The sequence below is a fragment of the Monodelphis domestica genome, chromosome 5 (assembly GCF_027887165.1).
Source record: "Monodelphis domestica isolate mMonDom1 chromosome 5, mMonDom1.pri, whole genome shotgun sequence".
Taxonomy (NCBI): domain Eukaryota; kingdom Metazoa; phylum Chordata; class Mammalia; order Didelphimorphia; family Didelphidae; genus Monodelphis; species Monodelphis domestica.
In genome coordinates this window covers 26,630,984-26,644,417 of record NC_077231.1, presented here as the reverse complement: position 1 = coordinate 26,644,417, position 13,434 = coordinate 26,630,984, and positions in this window count along the sequence as shown.

Here is a 13,434-nt window from a genome sequence, read left to right as displayed (position 1 = left end):
AACTTGGGTCTGTGCTCTTGTTCGGGGACCCAACCAGGACCGGAGGCCGGGACAGAGAAGAAATGTGGGGGGAAAAAGGCCCTAGAGTGGGACCGCCGCCCAGGGCCTTTTGACGGCGTGGAGCACCGGCCCGCCCCTCCCCCCAGACTCTCTTTGGGGAATGTCATTGGCTAATGACATCACTCCTGAGATAACCTTAGATGAGGTCAGTGGCTGAAGCCCAAGAAGTCATCCTGCAGCTTGGTGACATCACTCAGGGACCAGCCTGGCTTATAAGGATCCTCTGTAGCTTGTCAGCCCCGAGCTTGGTACCAAGGGCCCTGCCTCCCTCTGTTTTTTAAATATATATACATGTGTATATTTATATATCACATATGTATATACGAAAGAGGGGCTCTCCGTCCTGCTTTCTTCCACTATACACATACATATGTGTATATGCATAATTTTATATATGATCCAGACTGTAAGGAGAATCTCCAACCCTCCTTCCTCCTTTCTCTCTCTCTTCCTCTCATACAAAATATATACAAAAAAAGACCCAGGGACCTCCTGGGTTCTCCCCTGCTGTCTATATCTTTATATAAACATACACACATATGTATATGCATGTATATGTATGTACATATACATATATAAGACCCCCTATCCTTAAGATCCTAAGGAGGATCTTCAACCCTTCTCTTCCCTCCTCTTTTAAATATGTTCATATACACACATATCCATACATATATGCCTATGTGTGGGTGTACATGTATACATGCAGAGATGTGTGGGTATCTATATTAAATACGCCTGGACCCTAAGATGTCCTCCTGTCCTGGAGCTGTCAGAGTGACCACAACCTTCAGGCAGCTCATACTCCTTCGGGCTGGGAGTGCAAAGCCCCATCCATAGCCGTTCTTTTAATTGCATCTTTCTGCAACCCACTTTCTTCCCCCAGAACATCTGGCTCCTTTCTTCATTTGGCTTCCATCTATAATCCACCTTTTTCATCTTGTCCTCTATAGGCTGATGCGTGAATTAAAACCAAGGTGACTCTTCTCCTAAAACACAGCCAGTTCAATCCCACTTGAAGATTCTCTGACCCTTTCTCTTTTTCATTGACTGAGAAGGCTAATTGCAACATCTTTACCTAGTACCAAATTGTGAGAAACCCTAGGAACATGAGTGGCAGGGTTTAACTTGGTTTCAGAAGCTCTGGTCTCTCAGACAGTGGCTTTTAGAAACAAAAAATGAGGACTTCTGGTTCCCAGATTCCCCAGCTGTATACTTCTCTCTACCCATTGCCAAATTGTGGAATGGACATAGAAAATGTACCCACAGTATTCCAGATCCTCTGTGGTCTGTCTTTGGGACCAGATGATACCGAGTTTCCAATGAAAGAGGGATCCCCTCCAAAGAGAAAGGAGAGGATGGATTTAGAGTTTTAGGGAGACCTTTAACTCAGCTGCTTCTTCGGCATGATAAAAGCAGCAGGAATCAATATTTACTCCCAATTTAGGGTCTCCCAGAGGATTTGCTCAGAGCCCTAGCACACAATCTGACCTGAATACATTCCCTCTGGTTAATCATCCACAGAAATCCAGTCAGCAACTTCAGGACAGAAGTATCCCTAGAGTGAGATGTACTCTCAGAGTGGGATGACAAAGTGAAATGAAGGGTGATTAGAATAGGAACCATGCAGTAAATTTGAATTCCCCCTTTTAATTTTTCCCTTCTATCCAGTATTCTTTTTAAATCCTTATTTTTCTGTCTCAGTATCAGTTCTAAGCCAGAAGAATGACAAAGGCTGGTTATAGACTTGACTTTGCGAAAATTTCACTAGTGCCACTTGTTTAACTTGTTTAAATCAGAAAGCAAATAATTTGGGAATAAGCAAAATTTTATTTTTGGAGAATTCCACCATTGTCACTGTTCCTCTTCTGTGAATGATTTAACAGAATGTAACTGTCTAGGTGGCCTGGAAGCAAAGTTAATGGAAGGAATTGGAAGAAACTATACATTTGCAATCCTTTCAGTAATCCAATTGGAAGCGTTTTACCTGAGGAGATGAGAAAATGTCTGAACACCCTAAAAATTTCTATTTTGATCAAGGAAAGAGTAAAAGTTTTGGCAATCCATCAGGTGGTATAAGAAAATTAGTTCTGAAGTTGATCTGAGATGTTACTGGGAAATAAAGATGTGAGACAGAGAAAGTAGACATGAAGGAAACTGTGGAAATCAGTCTAGAGGGTGCTGCTGCTGGAAGTTTATGGACCTTTAATCTGAGTTCGTAGCCATGACGAAAGTGCAAGAACCATAGGCACCTGCGAAGCTCAATGAGAAGGCGATATGAAATAACAAATGGAGGGGTGAGCGATCCTGAGGAGGAGCTGCCCAGTCAATCCCCAAAAGCTCACTGGAATCAAAAGCCGTGGTCCCCCAAGAGCCTTCCTTACCTTGTACCACCTATTCAGGGAGCTAGGGGTAAAGGCTGCATGATGGCACCCCCCAGTGGCTGTGACCATGTGTGGAAGGTGGCCTGCCCCCTTGCCTTCTCAGTGAGCAGAGCCTTGGGCAAAGCAATGCAGAGGCCTGTGGGGTTAGGGCTGAACTCTCCAAGCCTGTTGTTTTAACAGATGAAGAATCCTGGGGGAGAAGCCCTTTGGACTCCAGGGCTCAGCCAGACTTCTCTCCTCTCCCCTCCTTTCTTGGGGGCAGCTGGGTCTCAACCTGGCCTCTGAAGGTTCCCAGTTGTGTATGACTTATTTTCTTAGAGCTGATACCAGGACAGAAGATAAGGGATTTAAAGTAAGGAAAAAAAGAAAAGTTATCCCTATTACTTCAATACAATGCCTTCTCTCTGATCCCCAAAGCCAGAAGTAAACACCGCTTCCTCTGGATGGACTCTCGCCATTTGTTCTGACTGAGGAGTACCTTGTGATATCCTTGACATGGGTTATCCCTGCTGTCCTTGAGTTTTGGCCAGGGAAGAAAACACATCCCATCCCACTGTACCTCTCAGGGCAGCAGGCAGGACGTTAACATTTTGGGGCACCATGTTGGAATGCTGACTCCGTGGACTGCTCAGGCTCTTTTTTCATGGGATAAGTCTGTAACTTCTTTTTATTGCTACATTTCAATTATGTTCCATCATAAAATAAGGAAACTGCAGGAGCAGAATACAAATGAATAAAAATACTTTGCTTTAAAAAAAAAAGGTTTCAATTCTGTAACCATCCTTTGACTTCACAAGATCTTTTTTCAATGAAAGAATGTTCTCTTCTGCCCTTGCTCTCCCATTATGGTTCCAATACTCAGCCATAGATCAGCTACACTTTGAGTAAAACAAGAGGCAGCTAGGTAATGTAGCTAATAGATGGCCTGCCAGGATTGGAGTCACCGGGGGTTCAGACACTTAGATATACGACTCTGGGCAAATCACTCTGCTTACCTCAGTTCCTCATCTTGAAAATGAACTGGAGAAGGAAATGGAAAACCACTCGAGTATCTTGCCAACAACACCCCAAATGGGGTAAAGAAGAATAACTTCTGATACTTCCTTGCTGTGTGACCCTGAGCAAGTCACTTAACCCCAATTGCCTGACCCTTGTTTCTGTTCTGGCTTAGAAAGTATGGATTTTAAAAGAATATTGGGTAGAAGGGACAAATTAAAATAGTGTAAATTCAAATTTGCTGCACAATTCATATACTAACTACCTTTCATTTCTTTTTTTTTTTTTAAATAAAAAAGCCCATTAAAATTGACCAAAAAACAGACCAAGTAGCTGACTTAACCAACTACAGATTTGTTGTTGCTTATGGTGTAATTTTTTTAGCTCTGAACTATAGATTTGGAAGTGTACAGAAATAACATCTTATTTGGCAAGATCATATACAACCAATACTTGAATTAGAGAGCCTGGGCATTCCATCATACTATTATAGCAACCAGTAAAGACAGAGGAAGAGACATATTCCTGTGGCTTATCCTAACTATAGGTACCTTTCTAACTTGTAGATTTCTAAAACCTATTCTGTTCTAGTAGTCAAACTCCTCCCGGGCAAAGTGTTATTTTTTGTTCCCTTCAAGTTTGTAGGAATCATTACATTAAAAATATATAAATCCTTACACTTTGAAGAAAAATCTTGGTCAGAACTCATGTCTCCAATTCCACGAATTCACTGCTAAGGCAGAAATACAAATCTTTAAGAAATATTGTCTATCTAAATGGACATCCTAATGCAAACACTGACCACATGGAAATGGGTTCTGATCAAGGACACATGTAATACCCAGTGAAATTGCATGTCAGTTGGGGGGGGGGGTAGGGGAAAGGGGAGGGAGGAATACAAAATGATTTTTGTAACCAAGGAATAATGTTTGAAATTGACCAAATAAAAATTAAAAAGAAATATTGTCTAAACATTTATTGAATTTTTTAAAAGACTATTTAGAACTTTTTCATATTGATCTTTTTTTGTTTTGGTTTTCCATGATTAAAAAGTCATTTCACAAAAAATATTTCTGGGTTTAACTCTAATGTATACCTTAAAAGAAGATATTTTAATAACAAATGAGAAAAAAAGTTTATCAAATTTGTGAGGAAATTGATTGTAGATAGTCCATATGTGGCGCATGTAAATATTTGTCTTTTGCAAACTGCTTTAGCAGTCAACCCTCTTTCATTTACCTTTCATTTACTCCAAAGCCTCAACTCCTTCATTAATAGCTGGATGCCACTGAGAACCTGGCATCAAAGAAGGAAATGAATCAGGTATCAGGTGGTTTTGGAGGATCTTACAAGTTGTTGTGATTCCAGGCTTTTTTAGGAGGGCAGGATAGCACTGGCAGCTCCAAAGATATGTTCTACTCATAACCTGTCTGAGGAATTCTTTAAAATATATTAAACTGGGGCATCTGGGTGGCTCAGTGGATGGAGAGCCAGGCCCAGAGACAGGAGGTTCTGGGTTCAAATTTGACCACAGACACTTCCAGCTATGTGACCCTGGGCAAGTCACTTAACCCCCATTGCCTAGCCCTTACGTCTCTTCTGCCTTGGAACCAATAACTACTATTGATTCTAAAACAGAAGGTGAGGGTTTAAATTTTTTTTTAAACTGCCATCATTCTGCAAAAATTAGTAAGGGGGCGGAGGACTATAGGGAGGAAGGAGGAGCAAAAAGGTGTTTCTGGATTTAGCACCTTTTTCTTTTGGGGTATGAACCCAGAGGACTATGGCCATGCTGCAAGGAACACTGCAAATATGTCTTGGTTGTCGTTGGTGGAATGTGGGACAGCCCATGTGACTGATTTCTGTGGGACTCCTCTGTCAGCCATGTCCTCAATAGCTCTGGCCATTTGGCACTCTACTGATAAGAGGCCATTCTCTGGCCCCTCCGCTGGGCTCTACTGCTCAGCTACTGGATCATCTCCAATAGCACGAAGAGTAGAAATACAAACTCTTCCCTCAGGATCAAGGTTTGGGCCAAATATTTCCCCCAGAGACAGTCAAATGGAAAATTCAGAACAGGAAAAACAAAACTGGAAGCAGGTATGCTTTAGCCCCTAGATCAAGGCTTCTCTTTTTTAAGAATTATCTTTGTTCAATAATAGATTATATCTTATCCCTGATGGTAATGAAGTAGCCATCTCCACTAGGGCAGCACCCTCACAGAACTTTTTTTTTATTTTCACAAGATCTAGCCATACCTTTCCCAATTTCCATTTGTGAAACTGAATTTTTTGAACCTAAGTGTAACACTTCTCCATTTATCTCCTGTTAGTTGACCCCCATTGCCCAGCCCTCACCACTCTTCTGCCTTGGAACCAATACACAGTATTGATTCCAAGACAGAAGGTGAGGGCTTAAAAAAACAAACAAATAAATAAATAAAACAGAAAATAAAGATTAAAAAAAAATTTAGTCCATTGTTCTAGCCCATTGAAATATTTTTTTAATTTTAATATTTTTGACATGTTAATCATCCCTTTTAGCTGTTTCATCTTAAAATTTTGGACATAATCTAAATATGTACTTACTTTATGATATGTAAGTATGTGTGTATTTTAATATACGATTGTCTCCTCCCTGTGCTTGAGGGCAAAAGTTGTTTAATTTAGTTTTATATCTCTAGTATGTCGCTTAGTGCCTTGCATATAACAAGCATTTATGGCTGTTTATTGATTGAAGTCATTGATACAGGTCTTGAATAGCACTCTGAAAACATTCCATTAATGCTTTCTCCTAGTGGACGTTCTTTGACGCATTAATGACTAGCCTTTGGAATATTTTAACCAGGTCCAAATCTACCTAATAGTAATATCGTCCAGCCCACATCTTCCCATCATGTCTACAAGAAGAGAATGACTGTTAAGTGCTTTGCTGAAATCTAACTACCCTGATTGGCCTGGCAAGTAACACTAGCAAAAAAAGAAATTAGTTTAGGCTGCTACAGTTTTTCTTCCTAAAGTCGTAGAAGCTCTTAACCAGATTCCCTGGTGACCAGATCACAGATAGTCCATTGAATAATTAATATATTCTAGAATTCTGACAGCAACAAAAGATATGCTTTCCCTTTGCTCATGAACTACACTCTTGAAAAAACTGGGATATTTGTAGTTTTCTGGTCCTGTTACACAACCTTTTTTTTTCCCTTGATCTTTCAAAGATCAGAGAATGGTTCATCAATTGGTTCTGGCAGTTCTTTCAATAACTGGAGTGTACTTCATCCAGGTTTGGTTACTTGCATTCATCAAAGTCAATTGGGTGCTCTCCTATAACCTCCTTATTTATCTTGGACATTAACCATTCTGTTGGCCACCTTTGCTCTTACCTTTTCCAATCCAAAGTTCCTTTTCTTTGGCAGACAAAACAGAAACAAAATATAAGGTGAGTAGTTCTTCCTTTTATTCATCTGTTTATCATTCTCCGTTCTACCTATGGAATATAGCCTTCCCTTCTCTGATCCTCTCATTTTCCCCAAGATAGCTAAAAATATTTTGTTTTTAACATTCAGTTTATTCTGAGCTTTAGTGTCCTATGCCATTGTTCTGAAGTGTCATTCTTTGTGTTTATCTCGTGTTACTTGCCCTAGCTTCCCTTCTGTGTGCTTTCTTAAAATCTTGTAATCCGTAGCCAAGATGTTAGGAAGAAGTACAGAGAGCTCCCTCATGACCATCCTCCCTCCCAAAATTCCAAACAGATCTAGAAAAACCTGAAACTCTAATTAAGAAATCACAATGAGTGCTGAAAGGAATAATGAACTGGAGGGATTCCATGTGAACTGGAAAGACCTCCAAGAATTGATGCAGAGAGAAAGGAGCAGAACCAGGAGAACATTGTACATAGGGACTGATACATTATGACACAATCAAATGTGCCATCGAATCAACTTTTCTATCAGCAGCAATGCAATGACCCAGGACAATCCAGAGGAACTTAAGAGAAAGAAAGAATCCACATTGAGAGAAAGAACTGTGGGAGCAGAAACCCAGAAGAAAAACATATGGTCAATCACATGGTTCCATGGGGATAGGATTGGGGATGTTGACTTTGAATGATCACTCTAATGCAAATATTAATGATATGGAAATGGGTTTTGAATGATGCATGTAAAACCCAGTGGAACTACTTGTCATCTCTGGGAGGGGCCAGGGAAAGAACATGAATCATGTAACCATGGAAAAATATTATAAATTAATAAAAATTTAAAAATTAAAAAAAATCACGAGTCATTTTTTCTAGCACAGGTGAGCAGAGGGAGACAGATGGAAAGGTCTGGCCAGTGGGGATGGGGTCTGGCCATAGATACATAGGCATAGCATTCCAGCACAGGGAGAAGCTGTGCCTCAGGACAAGAAAGGGTCACACATCTAAGCTGGAAGATCCTAAACTGGTATTGGATGTTAGAAAAGAAGCCCATTAATGCTACCCACCACCAGGGCTGACTGAGGAGGGAACTCGTGCCCAGGGGCATGATTCCACAATGAAGAGCAGTCACAAGTCCTAGGCTATGTCCTTAGAGAAAGGAGCAAATTCAAAAGCAAGCAGCAACTGGTGGCTTGAACCCCCAAAGCAGATTCAATTCAGATGCAGTTTCTAGTCCAGTGTGAAGTCTAAAAAAGAATAATGGGGGAAGGAATCCCAGACCAAAGGGAAGCCTTTATCACTTAATCAGCAGAGCTTTCCAGCTGGCTGATAATAATTGACTCCAACAGCAATCTTTTAAAAGTCCAAACAGGCTAAGCCTTCAAGCCTAGGCTCTGACCCAAAATCAGGTCAGAAACTTGCAGAGGTGAGATCAGAGGGGCAGTGATCAGACTTTGCCTTGGATCAGACTACTCTAAGATCATTGAAAGAGAGCAGACCCAGAACCCCAGTTGTCCCCAAAAACCTGGCTATAAAATAACACTTGGTGGCCCCAGAAAACAACAAGAGGACCACTCCAGATATTCCCCTCTGGAAAGCACAGAGTTTGGTGCTAACTTAAATTCCTAAGTCAGGTAGATGATTGAGGCATGAGCAAACAAAAAGAATCCCCCCTGCCCCCAATAAAAAGCTATTATGGTTAGCAATGACACTCAAAACAGAAACCCTGAAAAAAAACCTACAAAAACATCTACAAAGCAAAATATCTATAAGGAAAGCCTCAAAGAAAAACAGTGCTTGGGTACAATTTCAACTAGAATTCCTGGAAGAAAAGTAACAGTTTTTAAGAGTTTAAAAAGGTTATTTTATAAATGAAATGAGAATGCAAGGCGGGGGGGGGGGGGGCAGGGGGAGATGTAAAAGAAATAAATGAAATGGAAGAACAAATTGGAAAGGGGATTAACAGCTTGGCATAAGAAGTACAAAAGTTCAAAAGTACAAAAGAAGTACAAGTGCTCAAGCAACAAATTCCCCTAAAATTAGAATAGTCTAAAAAGAAACTAATGAGCCTATGGAAAAAAATATTAAAAATAAAGGCAAAGATCAAAAAACTAGAAGAAAATGTAAGGTACAGCAAAAACAAATGACCTGGAAAATAGATCAAGGGAAAAAAATTTAAGAATCAGTGGACTGACCCTTTGACCCAGCAATATCACTAGTAGACCTATATTCTAGAGAAATCAAAGAGGAAAGGACCCTTATATTACAAAAACATTTATAGCAGCTCTCTTTATGGTGTCAAAGATTGACAATTGAGGGGTTGCCTATCAATTTGGAAATAGCTAAGCAAATTGTAGCATATGGTTGTGATATAATATGCATGAATTATAATAATGAGCAGAATGATTTTAGGAAAATCTAGGAAGCCTTATATGAATTGATTCGGAGTGAAATGAACAGAACCAGGAGACTCATGGACAGAAATAGCAATATCATAACAATGATCAACTGTGAAGGACAGCTACCCTGATCAGTACAATGATCCAAGCCAATTCCTAAAAAATGCTATCCATCTCCAGAGAGAGAATTGATGAACACTTAAGTGCAAACTGAAGTATAATTTTTCTCACTTTATTTTTCTTGCTTTTTGTGTGTGATATGGCTAATATAGAAATAAATTTCACAAATATAATTGAGATCATATTGCTTGCCTTAATGGATTGAGGGAGGAAGTGGAAGGAAGGAGATAATTCTGAATTCAAAATTTAAGTAAATAAATATAAATTTAAAATAATTGGAAAGCTGTGCCCCCAAAGAGAGCCTCGACATCATATTTCAGGAAATTGCCAGATCCCTTAGAACCAGTGAACAAAGTAGAAATAGAAGGAATTCACTAGTTACCTCCTGAAAAAAACCATAAAATGAAAACTCTCAAGAACACTATAGGCATATGAGAAAGAGCTCTATCCTCATTCAGAGGAAGAACTGTGGGAGTAGAAATACAGAAGAAAAACAACTGCTTGATCACATGGGTCGACAGGAATAGGATTGGGGATGTAGACTCTAAATGATCACCCTAGTGCAAATACTAATAATATGGAAATAGGCCTTGATCAATGACACATGTAAAACTCAGTGGAACTGGCTATGGGAGGGAAGGTGGGAGGAGGGGAAGGAAAGAACATGATTCATATCACTATGGAAAAATAGTCTAAATTAATTAATAAATAAAAAAAAGAACACTATAGTCAAAATCCAGAGCTTCTATATTAGAAGGGGGAGGGGGGAGAAATCTAAGCAGTTCAAGAAAAAATTCCCAGCACCAAGGAGCCACGGTCAGGGTCATGAGTTAGCAGTGACCACTCTAAAGAAGCAGGACTCTGAGAATACTATATCCCGAAGGCAAAGCATATGTCCTTGGGTTACAGCAATGAATAACTTACCCAGCAAAACTGAGCATAATCCTAGAGGGATTTTGACATAGTTAATAAGGGAATTTTTCTTGTTGACTAATATTTATTCCAAGAGTTTTTTATTTTTTCTTTTCTTGATGGATGAAGTCAGAAAGAGAAAAAATAAATACTTGTTAATTAAGCAGAATTTTAAAATAAAAAAATGGTCCTCCATGATTTGAGCACACATTCGTCTCTTTAGTCAGAACCCCCTTTTCTCCCTCACTGGATTATCAAAATTGTTTCAGATGGAATCTTTTTTTATTTTATTTAACCCTTACTTTCCATCTAAATACTAGTTCCAAGGCAGAAGAATGGGCTACGCAAATGGGATTCAGGGACTCCCCCAGGGTCGCAGAGCTAGGCAGCACAGACTTATTCACTTGAACCTGAAATACTGAGGGGTCTCCTTGGAAACCTGGAAGGACAAAAACACCCTCTGACGAGAGCTCCCCACTTTTGATCTCGTCTCCTTGGACTTTTGTCTGCCTAGTCGGTCCTATTCAACATGGATTGACTGTCTGCTCTCTCGTCTTCATCCTCTTCCTCTTGGTTTCTTCTCCATCCACAAATGTGTCTATTTTATTTGTTTTATTTATAAACGCTCACCTTCTGCCTTAGAATCAATATTGTGTCTTGGGTCCAAGGCAGAAGAGTGGTCAGGGCTAGGCAGTGAGGGTAGAGTGACTTGGCCAGGGTCATCCAGCTGGGGAGGGTCAGGCCAAGTGTGGTCGCCTTCTATTTTAAAAACACAATTCTCACTTGGCCGCCATTCTCTCAAGCTCTTTTCTCTTTAGTACCAGACCTTTATGAAGAGTAGTCTTTAGGAGGCAGCTGGGTAGCTCAGTGGATTGAGAGCCAGACCTAGAGACGGGTGGTCCTGGGTTCAAATCTAGTCTTTACCCCACGTGCCGAATCCCCTTCCTCCTGGACCCCTCCAAGTTTATCTTGTGTCTTCAGCAGCAGACTCGGGCTGCTCTAACGTCGCCATGGAGCTCCCAAGTGCCACATCCTGTTGTTCTTGTCTTTGCCATCCAGGATAAGGGTCAGTCATGGCCTAGTCTTCTCTTCTCCCACCGCCATGCTCCTGCTCGCTGCTTCTCCAGATCATCCTCCAAACCTGGATCTCTGGTTCTGCCTTCTCCCATGCCCTCACGCCCAGCCCATCCAAAATGGCGCCCGTTCAGTGTGTCACAGCACACTCTGGGCACCTCATGTGAGGCCTCCCCAGCTCATGGCTGCCAGGAGAGTCTTCACCATCCCTCGGTCAGGCCTGTGGGCACTTGGAACTCTCCACCAGCTCCCTCTTCTTCCAGGAGAAAGAAGCCTCCTCCTCGCACCCATGATTTGTGTCCGATCTCATCCCCGGCCTCCCCTTCCTGTCCTCACGAGGGCTTCGTCCATGCTTTTCATGATGTGCGACTCCGGGTTGCGTCTTCCCTTTCTTGGAGGCTCCGCAGCCTCCACCCGGGAGAGCATCTCAGTGCCTCGAATGGCCTTGTTTCAGAGGCTGTGACGGCGGTCTGGAGTCAGGGAGCCGCGAGGCCCTGGGCTCATCCCTTCCTCTCCGGGGAGTTTCTCACCTATAAAATGGGGATAACAAGAGCAGCCACGCCATGGAGTAGAGATCAAAGGAGGCCGGTTGTGAAGAAGTACTCGGCACAGGGGCAGCCAGGAGGTCCTGGGTTCCGATCCGGCCTCGCTGTGTGACCCTGGACAAGTCACCTCCCCCACGGCCTGCTGAGGAGCCAACACTCCGCATTGGCACGACGCTGGAGGTGGGGTTTAGAAAAGAAGCAAGCGGGCCGGGGGGCGGCCTCGGACCAGGTTCAGGAGGGCTCTTTGAGACCCTCCAGAAATCACTTCTCTCTGGCCGGAGCAGCCCGGCCTGCGAGCGGGTCCTGTTGGAGTTCGGTACACGCAGAAACAGAATATGGACATTTTAGGTTCCAAATAGGGAGGATCAATTCACAGACCATTTCCTAGAGTAAAACCACAGCATTCAGACATTGCCGGGGCAGCTCCCTGGACAGAGCCTGGGCTGGCGGCAGGAGGGTCTGGGTTCAAATCCAGCTCACGGGTCACCTCGTCCCATTTCCTCCTCTGGAGGGGACGTGGCACACCCAAAGGGGGTCACGGAGGGTCCTCCTGAGCGGGCGGGCGGCGGCGCCCGGGAGTTAGAGATTCCAGAAGACAAAAGCCTCCCCCAAACCTCGAGGACACACACGGGCCTGGTAGAACCGGGAGGGGAGCCGAAACTGGAACCCCAGATCCGGCGTTCTCCCCCACAACGCGCCGGCCTCGGCCGGATAGGGAGGGGCAGACGGCCAAAACGCTCCCCCTAAAGACTGGCCTCTCCTCCGAGGCTCCTGGCAAGGCCGGTGGGCCTCGGGCCGCACCGCGCCGACGTCAGGGGAGGCAGAGCGGTCGCGTCCCCGGGGAAACGGTCCCATCTTGGGGTTCGGACCAGTCTCTTCCCCAGTCCGAAAGGGCCTTTAGGGGGAGGCCCGCCTCCTCCATTCTCAGCGTCTGAGTGAGGAGGCCGAGCCGGCCTCCGGGCCTTCCTCCAGCAAGTGCTTGCCCAGGAGGGGAGAGGACCCCTCCCAGGAGTCTGCATCAGTTCTGGAGCAAGAGACGGAACACCAGGGAGTGGGCACTGTGGAGGGAGCCAGGCAGTGCCCAGGGGGCTGGGACAGAGCCAGGACACAGGCGGCCTACCTGTGAGTGTCTGGGAGGACACGGGGAGTCGGGCAGAATGAGCCGGGCTGGGGGAGGTGCCAAGTATCCCAGGAACCCTCAACTCGGCATTCAAGGCCCTCCTTATTTTTCATGGTCATAGAACCAGGAGGTGGGAGAGCCCATGGCCTGCCCCTCCTGTGCCTGGATCCGGCCCCGGGGCACGTGTCCTCTGGGGTTCCCCCCAGGGAGCCCTTCAGGCCCACGCCCTGGAGGAGGGGAAGGTGGGATCTCCCCCAGGGGGCAAAGCGCACCCCCAAATGCAGGCCACAGGGAGTCCCAGGGTGCGGTGCCCTGCCCTGGGCGCTCCATCACCCGCCAGACCCTGCCCCGGGCTCCCGGCCCTGGCAGATGCCCTTTGCTCTCCCTGCCAGCCCCACGTTGCCCCGGGC